This window comes from Sparus aurata, chromosome 9, assembly GCF_900880675.1.
Source record: "Sparus aurata chromosome 9, fSpaAur1.1, whole genome shotgun sequence".
NCBI classification, from domain to species: Eukaryota; Metazoa; Chordata; class Actinopteri; order Spariformes; family Sparidae; genus Sparus; species Sparus aurata.
This window is the reverse complement of record NC_044195.1, coordinates 17,256,244-17,268,255: the sequence shown is the minus strand read 5'-3', so window position 1 is coordinate 17,268,255 and position 12,012 is coordinate 17,256,244. Positions and strand designations below refer to the sequence as shown.

General features: G+C 41.7%; 1 long non-coding RNA gene across 1 annotated transcript; it reads left to right on the top strand.

Moving 5' to 3' along the window:
* Positions 1–493: 493 nt before the first annotated feature.
* Positions 494–2,863, top strand: LOC115587523 (uncharacterized). Its single transcript, XR_003985067.1, has 3 exons — positions 494–535; positions 1,800–1,906; positions 2,409–2,863. It is a non-coding gene; the product is annotated as an uncharacterized LOC115587523 (long non-coding RNA).
* Positions 2,864–12,012: the final 9,149 nt, after the last annotated feature.

Sequence of the window (12,012 nt, the reverse complement as noted above, 5' to 3'; positions counted from 1 at the left end):
GACCTCCTGAGGATCTCAACCTTCGCCCCCGCCGTCACCCTTCTGTGGGCCTCAACCTTGGCCCTCCTCCTCCTCCCATAGTCGTTTGGACTTTGGCACCCCTCCCGAACCCCCTCCACCCTCCCGGCTTCTTTAGGTCTCTGTGTAATGGGTTCCTTTGGGGCATCTGGAAGCTGCCCCTTGAGGGTGGGGTACTGTCATGACTCTGGGTTTATGTCTCTGTATTCATGTGTTGTGTGTCTTGTGTCTCATGTTTTGATTTTCCATGCCCTCTTGTGTCATGTGTTCTTTAAGTTCTCCTGTGTATTTTCCTAGTTGCAGTCTGTCTCCCTCTGTCTGTCAGTGTTTTGTCCTCCATGCTCCTCCCTCTCGTTACCTCACCTGGGCTCCTCTCTCCTCACCTGTTCCTTGTCTGGTCATTAGTCTGTGTATTTAGTCTGTGAATCCCCTGCACTCCTTGTCCGTTCATTGTCTCTGCCAGTGTCTGTTCTTACGCCTGTCCATGTTCCTGCCTTGCCTCCTTCCATGTCCCATGGTATGTGTTGGATTTTGAGTTTTGCAATCTGCACCTTTGATTTTGTACTTTGTCCTTTTGTTTGCACTTTGTTTAGCTCTCTTGGTTGCTACTTTGCTTTTGTCTTGTTTTCGGTCTTGCTCCTTTTGGTTTTTGTACTTCAGCTTTAGTTTTATTAAAGCTCGCCTTTCGTTCCCCTCATTGCTGCCTCTTGTCCTCTGATTATCTGCGTTTGGGTCCAACTCCTATATCTCCTTAGTTTTCCCTTTTTACCCCGACCTGACACAATTGTATTCATGTGCAGACAGGAGTTAAAGGGATGAATGTGTCAAAACCTTGGCTAATGAAGCCAGTGCTGGCTGGATCCCTGGAGGTTGCAAAATAAGTCTGGTGATGATATATATTTCTCTCATTGTGAACTAATCCCTTCCAACTTTTGTCTCTGTAGCCCAAAGCCTGATAAATCCTGTTTCTCTGTGACATATTCCTCCGTTTATATAAAAAAAAAAACACATCAGTGTGCAACACCATTGTGCTCATAGACTGTTAAAACATGGATGCAGTCTCTGTGATGTCACCCACAGGATTCTGAAGAGCCATTGTTAAGCTCAATGTGTTGGCTCGGGCAGTGGCTGATGCCAACCCCCATATCCAAAAAAAGGTAAAAGAGTAGAAGAGAAGTGAAATTGAGACAGGCTAAATGAGGCCTGATTACATAAAGCTAGCTAGACAGCTAGTGGCTTACTGTCATTCAGATTAATTCTGCATAACTTTAAGCTTTAATATAATTTAAACAAGTGAAGTAAATAAAACATTTAATTGGGAAATTAGCTGTAAGCCCAGTGACCCAAACCGTTTTTTTGAGTCCTATGAGGCTATGAAAAGAACTAATTTCTCCTGTAATCCTGGGTGTGTCTGTATGGGGGATTTTCTAACCTTTGGAGCCAAAAGTGGCCCTATTTAGGAAGTGCAGTTTTGGATGTAAAAGCTGAATGATTACATCGGTACTTTCCGAGTCAGACCACAATAACAATGAGAGATCACAGACAAAGTCCTTCTAGGCAAGTCATGCCACTCGGCGGCCATCTTGGCGACGCCTCGAAAAGCCCAAAGAGACCAAACCCCTATCTAAATGAATGGAGGCATGGTCAAATCCACCCTTTAACGTGATAGCAGGACGGAAAAAACATACAGACATGCTCGCCAGTGAAATAAGATACAAATAAAAACCAAAAAACATCGACTTTACCGTAGAAATGATGTTTAAAATGCTCTTTTCCTACAGGGAGAACTCCACTGCGCATGCGCGCGGATTCACGACACCGACGTCCATTGCACGGCTGAATCTGTGCCGGCTGCTGTGCTCTGGCTCTACTCTACCTGACCATTGATGTATGGACCAGATAATGTCTCATACATCATTTCTTATCATTCACTCTATAAATTAGATAAAGATTTGAAAGCAGTAAATGTTATGCGACCTAGAAGGACTTTGATGGTCTCTGTCATAAAAACTACTTGTGCGCTTGCGCTGGTGAAACAACATGATTGGACTATAATTTTCCCGGTTCGGCTGTGACAACGCAGGTGATTGGCTGTTGGTAAAAGGGGCGGGATATGCGCCATCTTTGGCGTCGCAGATTTTCCCATTCAAAATGATCAGAGTGATCTATCTCTACAATAGTAGAACATCTCTGTCACAGAGCAGCTGTCAAGGCTGCCGAGCAATGCTCAGCATTGTAGCCCTTGAGGCTAATGTTAGCTAGCATACTACTGTTCACAGAAACTTCCACAGTTTCACCTCCAGTTCTACCTGATGAGAAAGAAAAAAACCTGTGTTGACTGTGTCTTTCTACTCATACTTCTGCTTTTGTTTTTTTCCCTTGGCAAAAAGTAACAACAGCAAGTAGTTACGCCATGCCAGTCTCCATCTTTTTTAGGTCTGCTTCCCCATGAGATCATGTGAGAGGGATCACGTGTGAGCCCAGTTTGTATCTGCAGAGCCATGAGTCCAGAGTACTGAAGCCTTGCCCCAGCTACTGCACAGAGCGCTGGTCATGGTTTGGGTTTTTTGTAGCAGTCATGTTCTTTTTCATTTTGAATGTTCTCTACTCATGTGTCATGTTTTACTTGTCAATTCCTTCTTGTTGTGTCTTTTCCTTATCTCTTGGTCAGGTCATTTGTTTTGTCCTCATGTCGGTCTTGTGTTTCCAAGTCAGTTTCCCAGTTCTGCATTTAGCTCCTTTTATTTTACCTCTGTTGCCACCCAGGCTCATTGTGTCTCCCTGATTTCTAATATGTATTTAGTTTTGCTCCGATTTTTATTGCCTGCCTTTGTTACAGCTTTAGATCATCAAAGGTTGCTTTTTGTTTTTCTGACTGCCTGCCTTGGTATCTTGCATATGGGTCCTTTTTTGCCTAACTGTAACAGCTGTGTTTGCTTTTTCTTTATTCAAAATGTATTAATGTGTATAAATGTGACAAAATTAAACCAAATTTGACACTGCACTTCCTTGGGTCCTTAGCAGCAAAACTACCAACTGTGAAGTAGACCAGATGAACATGTCTCGAGATATGCGAATCACAGACAGACAGACAGTCATATTCCTCGCTTCATGGATGACAATGTGTGCTATCCCACAAATTGTCTCTCAGAGGATACCTTTTCCAAGTCTCAGTCAACCACATTATATTTTCTATTATTACATTGAATAAGGGCACTAATTTCGTCGTGGTGCCATAAATACTCACTGGTGCACCGAAGCCACAGATAAAAATGGTCCAGAACAAATCCGATATTTCCTGTGGTTTAATAGTTCTCTAAAGGCTGCAGCTGCTTTAGGAAATCATTTGGCCTATAATGGCCTTATGATAATGTTGACCTGTTTTTGTCTTCACTAGGAAAAAATGGGCTCGGGGGCTGAGAGTCACATAATCCCTTCACGTTATGTTCGGCGACAACTATATTTTGTACAAACACTCTGAGCAGAATTCTCCACTGTTGTTCCCTACCTGTACTCTCTGAGCACTGTCACAGCCTGTCGCCACAAAAATCAAGCGGAGAACTCTGTTGTCAGCCTAAATCACTTTCTCTGATGCTCCCTCATGTTCGGCGTCTCTCACTTGGTTCCATGTTTCCATACAAACTGCTGTGCACAGCGAGATACCATGGAATCTGTGCAGTTCGCTCCGGCTATGTGGACGCACTGTCAAAAGTGATTTGTTGAATCAAACTGACAATTCAAGGCAAGCGAAAAATAAAATAAAAACACTAACACCAAGAGATTTTGTGGATAAAGGACTGATCATCTTCAATATGGGTTGGTGTATGTGTTGATAAAGCACTCAGGCCAGGCTGGAGGAACAGTTGTGTAAACTCCTATCTGTGCACCCTCCGATGGTTTCCCTTGTAGCTTTTTGAAGAGTACGCAAATCTTCTCAACACCACAAGACATTTCAAATAAATTCTTCATTGGCCTGTCAAAATGCTTTTCCTCTCCCTTCAACACCAGCAAGATTCTACCGTGATCTACTATGAAATGGCCTCATTGTGCAGGGCATCAAGGATCTCTACGGCTCCATCTCCGGGTGTGCTCTGAACTGTGAATTTCAGATTCAGACAGCCCGGGACCCGAGGCCATGAGCCGCTGGCGCTGCCGAAGCACTCTGTTGCTTCACACGTCTGAAATTGGCTGACATGTTTAAGTTTGCCGCACCTTTGCTCAATCTTTGTGCGATTGCTCTCTGGAAACCAAGCAAAGCCGAGCAACTGAAGACCTACATGTGTCAGGGCAATGAAGTTGTCCCCTTCTCTAATTTTAGCGTGCATTTCCAGAACTGCCATATATGCACATTTTGATGAGATTTATGGTACACGCAAAGAAGGGGCTGTTAGACGCATCAGCATGTAACGTGGTAATCTGAGGGAGGATGTTTGACAGATAGTTTTTCCATTCGGTCTCAGTATCCCATGGTGCTGTAATCCCTTAATATCTTACCAATAACTATTAAGGATTTAATGTCACTCGTACTCAGTCGGGGGTTTGACTTGATTCTCTCACAGTTTCCCTGAACCCAGGACACAGCTGAGACTGACTGAGCTCAGAAAATCTTTAAAGTCTCCACTCATGGGTCGCAGAATCAGCCGTGCAGAGACAGGATGTTCGGAGGCTGTATAACAGGAAGACAAGGTGACCATTTCGACCTGAGTCAGTTCAGTGTATCCGTGTTGAGTTAACCTCCTTTGACTCGCCTCTGTGGAATACGAGAATAATAATCACGAGCTGTCACGTAGCAAATAAAAAAAATCGGAAAAGGAGGGGCACTATCTCGCCTGCAATAAAGAGCTTTTAAATTCACTTTGTTCTGAATGTCACCCAAACTGTTTGTATTCAAGCTTAGACTAAAGTCAGTCACAGTGCAGTAAAAAAAAAAAAAAATTGTAGATCACGCCAGCCGAGACGGATGAAAAAGAAAAAAAAAAAGAGCTACTCCACACATTTTAAGTCTCCTTAAAAATCCCCCAGTTAATTTTTCATGGCTGTACCTTTTAAGAGACTTGTCAGTTTGATTTAACGTTCGGCTGACAGTTATTGGTTTTTGGTGTTTACCTCTTATCACTTCAGAAAACTGGGGAGGCCAATTTACACTCCGAATGCACATAAAGCGGCATCAAAAATTAAGATCTTGACGCCCCGGAAACATTATAAAAGCTTTCTATAATGCCGCTCCGTGTGTAATTGCTTATGCTCTTTTTGTGTGTGTGCGTGTGTGTGTGTAAGGGAGGCTGGCAGGCGTTTTGAATTTTATCAGTATTTTCTGTGTTTAGACTGACATATTTTTGGGAGAGCCATTTCTAATGCTCCACTTTTCCTCCTCTGCAGCTTCACTCACTCACAACTGGACCTCTGAATGATGGGAGTGCAGCCTGGATATTTGTTTTTTTTTTTTTTTTTTTTTTTTTTTTTTTATTCCAACTCCCATTACTGACGCCCAGAGCTCGCTTTTGTCAAGTAAGAATTTTAACATAATAAACAACCAAGCAGCAATGAGTGCTCATTGACACATACAGTACGCTGGCGCGCTTGATAAAGAAAATCTTTAAAAAGGGGGCTTACAGTGAAGAAATTGTCTCAAGTGGTTCAAAGGATTTGAAGTGGAAGGAGAGAGGATTGATGTTTTTGCTCCGAGCCCCTGAGTAGAACTGGCCCAGGGTCTAATCAGAGACCCAACAACGCATCCCCACCCCCCCTCCCCTTTGCCTCCCTCCCCTCCCCTCTCCTCCCCTCCCTCCACACAGCCACAGGATTTTCTCTCACTATTCAGGGGCTGATAGATGAGCCTCTCTTTGTATTTCAGCCATGCACTTTCTTAAATCTGAAAAGCCAATTCATCTTGGGCGAATGCAAGAGGAGGGGAGCAAAAAAGAAAAACTTCAAAACTCTTTTCTTTTTTTTTTTCACTCCTCGCCCGCGCTCAAGTGTCATTCACAAGCTCTCCGAGCACTTTGTCTCTCCTTCATTAATTGTCTCAGTGCTTCACCCACGTCACGTGCTTTGACTACAGCCAGTGCTGTAACTCGGGCTATTCCCCTGTGTCTTGTTCACGTTGATAAGTTCAGAGAAAGATAAGGTCTGCGCAGGCTGGTTCATCAGGGGGAGAGATATTGCATAAGAAAAAATAAAAAAACGAGGAAAATGTGTTTTTGTTTCCTGATGGACTGAATTAATCTTTGCTTTTCAGGTACGCCGCTTTTCAGAATTTCAGGCGCAGGAGTTTATCTATGCTCGCTGTAAAATAGATTTCAAGCATTTAGCGTGCCAGACAAATAAGCAGTGTAATAAATCATCCCTTTTTGTGTTGTTGTAGGGCATCACGGCGGCTGCTGTGCTGTGCGGACAGGCTGTTTGAAGTTTAGGCACTTTCATTACACACATGTCAACAACATGTACAAAGTTTAATGGTCCTGCAGTGAACTCGAGGGCGAATTCTCTACACTTCCACTGGCAAAATGAAAGCCTATTTTTTTCCGAGGAGATTATTTTTTCACCCAGCAACACGATACACACCACGGTATTATTATCATTTTTTTTAAATCCTACTGTGCCCATGTGTCGAGAGAGAAACGGTGTCATGTTTAATTAGCAAATTCTCACAGTGAATGCGGACACCTTGTTGACACATCCATTCCACATGAGCTATTGCTGATTCCTTTGAATACAATTTACATAATTATACCTCATCCAGTCCTGTGAAGCACATGCCTCAAACACCGTGTTGCTTGCAGCAAAACAGCGTGAGCAGAAACAGCCATATTAACGCTCGTGGCAAGAAAACACTAAATGCTGGAAGCCGCCTCCTCCATCTGCATTGTATGAGACGCGATGGTCTCGCTGCATTTACAGATATGACCCCCAACCCCCCATGTGTGCTCACACACACACTCTTACACACATAACACCGCCTCCTCTTAAATATACACACAAAGAGAGAAAATCTCACTGCCTGTGAAAGATGACCTAAATTTCTACAATGCTTTGCACTTACTGTACATATTTAAGTTGATCTGCCTTCAATATGCAAAACCCAGGGAGTACCACCTCATTGCAAAACATAAATTCTCATTTACATGCACAGTAATGCAAGGCGAGACTCACCACCGGTGAGTCCATAAGCTCGATGGTAACATTCAAAGTCAAACAACACACGTCCCCCCCCCCAAAGAACAATGAAGCATGACAGTCTGAATTGCCAGAACGTACTGTCAGAGGGCTCCTCCAAAGCTCAGAGCATTGAATTTCCCTCAGAATCTTGTCTTGCTCATCTAATAACTTTGTTTATGTCTGCTGTGGGACATGTCTGGAGAGACACCTTGAACACTGGGATACAGCTCTCAGTCCAAACATAAAGCGAGAAATGAAATATTCACCCGCATGATTGTCTCCGAACTCCAGAAGAAGAATCAATAAAACATAACATTGGCTTCTCTCTGAGTTTAAGGCTTCCGATGGGGTTTGAAACCCCCATGTGACGTCGGAGGCTTTACTCTCGCATATGAAAACACCAGAGTTTTATTTTGATGTTTGAATTAATCAGCGGAGAGCGTCTTCAGAACAAAAAGATCTGATGTTGCCTGTGGGATCTGTGGCCATCTGAGATTTCACAGCCTGTATTTAAAAGCATGTTTTGAAGAATGCATTTTCAACTGCCTATAATAAGCTAAGACGATCCATAATGCCTCTCATATTCGCTCTACAAAACTCGCCTTTTTTCTCCTCGCACACCACATATTTCTAATGTCCCGATCCCTCCCTTTGGTGAGTTAAATTGACTTCAAAGAGTATGTGTTGAAAATAAGTGTTGACTCAAATAACCTCAGTGGAGAGTGTGTTAACTTTCATGTGAAGGGTGAACCCCTCTGAAGTGTGTCACCACTGGCAATACAATGAGGCAATTATGCGGACCAGGTCAACATATGTAGATACCAATGGGAGACAAAGGAAACAGCTAGATAGGAGGGGAGTGTGACCCATTACCATCTTATCTCCAAGTTGAAAGAAATCCTTTCAGCCCCGACTCTGTAAATAGCAGTTTAACAAACACAGAAGCAAACAGTTCTCTGCCTTTGTTCACATTAACTGCAGAAATGCTCACTTTTAATGTGAAATGTCTTCATTACATGTATGTTAAACAAATTGCCTGGGGTTGGATGAAAACATCAATACTACTGTCATGACTGTTTGATAAAAATCAACTGACAGCCAGCAGGTGATTAGCTGTGCATAGTACAGTGACTGGGAACATAGGTAAATAGCTAATCTAGCTCAGCCCAAAGGTAACAGTACCCACCTACGAGATCCTCTGAAGCTCACTAATAATCATGTTGTTTGTTATACACACAAACCAAAGTGCAAAACCTTCTGTAAAACCATTAGATATTAAGCTGCAGGCAGTCTGTTAGGTTAGCTTAGCTTAGCACAAAGACTGGAAACAGGGGGAAAGAGCTAGCTTGGCTCTGTCTAAAGGCAGAAGTGTCTGGTGTTTTTTTACACTGTGATTTTGGTGCGGATGAAACAAAAGATAATTATGTGTTAATTTCTTGTTTTTAGAGGGAGGAGCTGGTGGGCAGATTATGGTATTTCCCAGTTATAGCGCTAAAATTAGCCAGATTTAACATCCAAATATGAGAAGGGTGTAACTCTTCTCATCCAACTTTGGGCAATGGAGCAATTAAACATAATTTTCAAAACGTGAAACCTTTCCTTTATCAGTTAACAGCTAACACTTTAGATTACGGCCTGCAATGAATAGCGTAGGCCTACAAGGTTTTCTCGACCCTTATATGGCTTAGGCACAGCACCCAAGCCGTTCTGGGCACCACTTAAGCCGAATTTTAAAATCTAAGTGATCTAATGGTTGTATTTACTCACCGGCAGACTTCTCTAGCATGTTTAGTCATTCAGCTTCTTGTTTGTTGTTTATTTATTTTCTACTTAATTATTTAAATTAAATAATAAACCAAAATAACATGAAATTGCATGTTTTTTTAACCGAAAAAAGAATACACAAACCTGTGGAAAACACTGAGTGGAATTTTTCCAACAACAATGTTGGAACTTAAAGCAACATAATGTAGAAAATGGCATTTTGTGTGATTTGGCACAGTTTCTGAGTGCAACACCATTGTAACAAATATAAATCCCAGGTCTGTAACAATTTGTTGGATGTAACGTAGGTGCTAACTACAAACAAAACGTCATAACAATGTTATGTGGTGAAGTAAAGAGTAAACATTCAGTCTATTAAAAGACACTATACCATCTAACTTATTACTACATATTGTAATGTTAGGAGGTACCTACTAGAGCCCTGCGCGGGACTGTTTTCTTCATCCCGCTCCTGCCCGCTCCCGCTGAATTTCGGACCATTACCGCCCGCACCTGCAAAGTGTGTGTTACACTCCCGCGCGCCCCCGCAATGTGTATGTCCACTCCCGCCTGCAGCTGCAAAACTCTGAGAATTTATGCCCGCACAATAATAGAAATGCATTGATCCTGTCCCGCAGGAGAAAACACGTCATTTTATAGGCTATTAATAAAGAGACTCATGGGGTTGTTTGTTTCGTTTCCCTGGGATGCGTGTCTTTTGGAATCAGGAATAGCGCTCCTATTTTGTTGTTTTCATTTAGTTTTTAATGAAATAAAGGCTGTTTCATATTCTATTCTCTTCCTCTGTATTTTATTTATTCTTCTACCTTTATATAATCTTGCAGTGATTGAGGTTAAGGTCTCTTTTCTAAGACAGACCTGAATAAGAAATAACAATGAGAACACAATCAGCAGATAGACAACGGTAGGCCTACACAATAAATTTAAATAATTGAGAAGCTTTTCCAAATGTCAGACTTGCCTTGCTTATTTTTTCTGTTGTAGAGACCTTGTTTTAGCTTTTTTTCTACTTCATTTGTTGACGCCGTCATCCTGTCGCTCCCGCAGTGTTTGTTTTAGCCGCCCGTTCCCGCCCGCACCAAAGTTCAAACCGCCCACTCCCGCGAGATTTGTGTTGGGTACCGCGGGACCCGGCGGGACCCAATCCCAATGCAGCCCTCTAGTACCTACTGCCTGCAACACAGCATTTGGAAGGAATTCAAAAATGCCAGAACTTACATTGTCAGTGCTTTTCATTGCAGGATACCCATTTCAATATGAGCTCATAAAGACTCAAGTAGATATTTAGGAACTATGTTATTCACCTATACTTGTTTTGTTATCATCTGTCCCACTCTAATGTAGGTCAGTAGTATAAGGTAATTTTGGAGTAAATTGCTGCGGATTCACAAAGTGCTACATAGAACTAATTACTCCATCTTCCCCCAACATCTAGCTTTGTTGCTCAGCGAAGGTCACACTGTACCTCATAATAATAGAAGAGGTGCAGTAGTTAAATACCACCTACTCTATAAACTGTTATTTCTCTATTCCTCACATCTCGTTCCATTCCACCTGCATGTATGTAACAGTACATGCTATAGTGCTGCACAAACGACTCTGTAAATTGCACAGCTCCTCCTGAGCGGTGAGTACATTTGATTGATCTGTAACATAACAATTAAGCTCACACTTCACGTAGCCAGAACTATGTGTTAATAGCCTTTGCTGATGTGTCAGATGGACCACTTAAACCAAAATGTAACTCAAATGTCATATTCTAATGTCAAGTTGAGCACGGGCAGAATAACTGACATGAAACATTAAGAGTTGGGGAGACATAAAACGAGTCTGGCTTCTCAAATACGTTGAATACTGAGTTCTTTAAGGCAAGCGATCTCCCACTACAGCAATATTCAGAAGAGCTGAGCTCCACCACATTATAATTTGCCTCTGATTTCTAATCTTTACGAGAGAATGCAACGCCAAGTGCCTTCCACAAATGCAGACTATCATGGCATTTCTTAAGGCACATTATGGACCAGAGTGATTAGGAACTAAAAAGGCATCCCTTGAAACTGAATGCATTTACAATCCCATTAAATATGGAATTGTGTCTGTGGGCCAACAGTAAATTTGAAATATCTTTTTTCCCTGCAACAGTTCTCTTCTTCTCATACATTTTCTGTTTGCCGCCTGCTTCCTTCACTCTCTTGCTGAATCTGTTTGAGGCTGTGAATAATTTGCCAGTAACTTTCATGGAAATAGCTACACTCGACACAATTATATAGCATTAATCATGAAAATGCTATCATGACTTTCCATCAGCATCATGCAGACACTTTTTATTACAAATGAGAGTTGATTGCTTTCACCGTGAATAAAAAACAGTTATATAAATTGCTACACAGACATAAAAATGAAATATTAATACGATATGTAGCTTGAATTCAGAGCCTGCAGGATGCTGTATAAAGTCTCCTTGCAGAAGTGACCTTGAGCTCATGTAGAGGAATATTTCATTTTTTTTTTTTAAGTGTCAAATTCTGCTCTCCATGTTATTATCATTTTCAACTGTAGAGCACTGCTTATTTGGACCACGCAGCTCAAATCTCTGACAGGTCATAATGAGCAGAAAAATCCACCGCTGCAGAAAACATACATATTTAATATATTTAACGCGTTGTTGCGATCGCCACACACGATATACTTAAATATGATATGTAAATGAAGTAACAACAAACTGTGGAAGTTGCACGCCACAATAAAAGCACCCATCTGCTAAATAACCTTCTTGGCCATAAACATCCATTTACTTATCATAAATTCACATAAACTCCTCAGTGTCCCAGTTCAAACTAATGCTGCATTGTAGTCTAATAATCCATCATCACAGCAGCCGTTTGACCTGGTTTAATGTAATCCAAAGAGAATCACCCACACTGAATCCATGATCACCTCTGTTCTCATTAAAGCACAAATCAGCCTACATTATAATATGTGGCCTTTAATTAAGCTGAAAGAAGAAAAAGGGTTTTTTTAAAAAAAAGGTTTAATTAATTGTCCAGAATG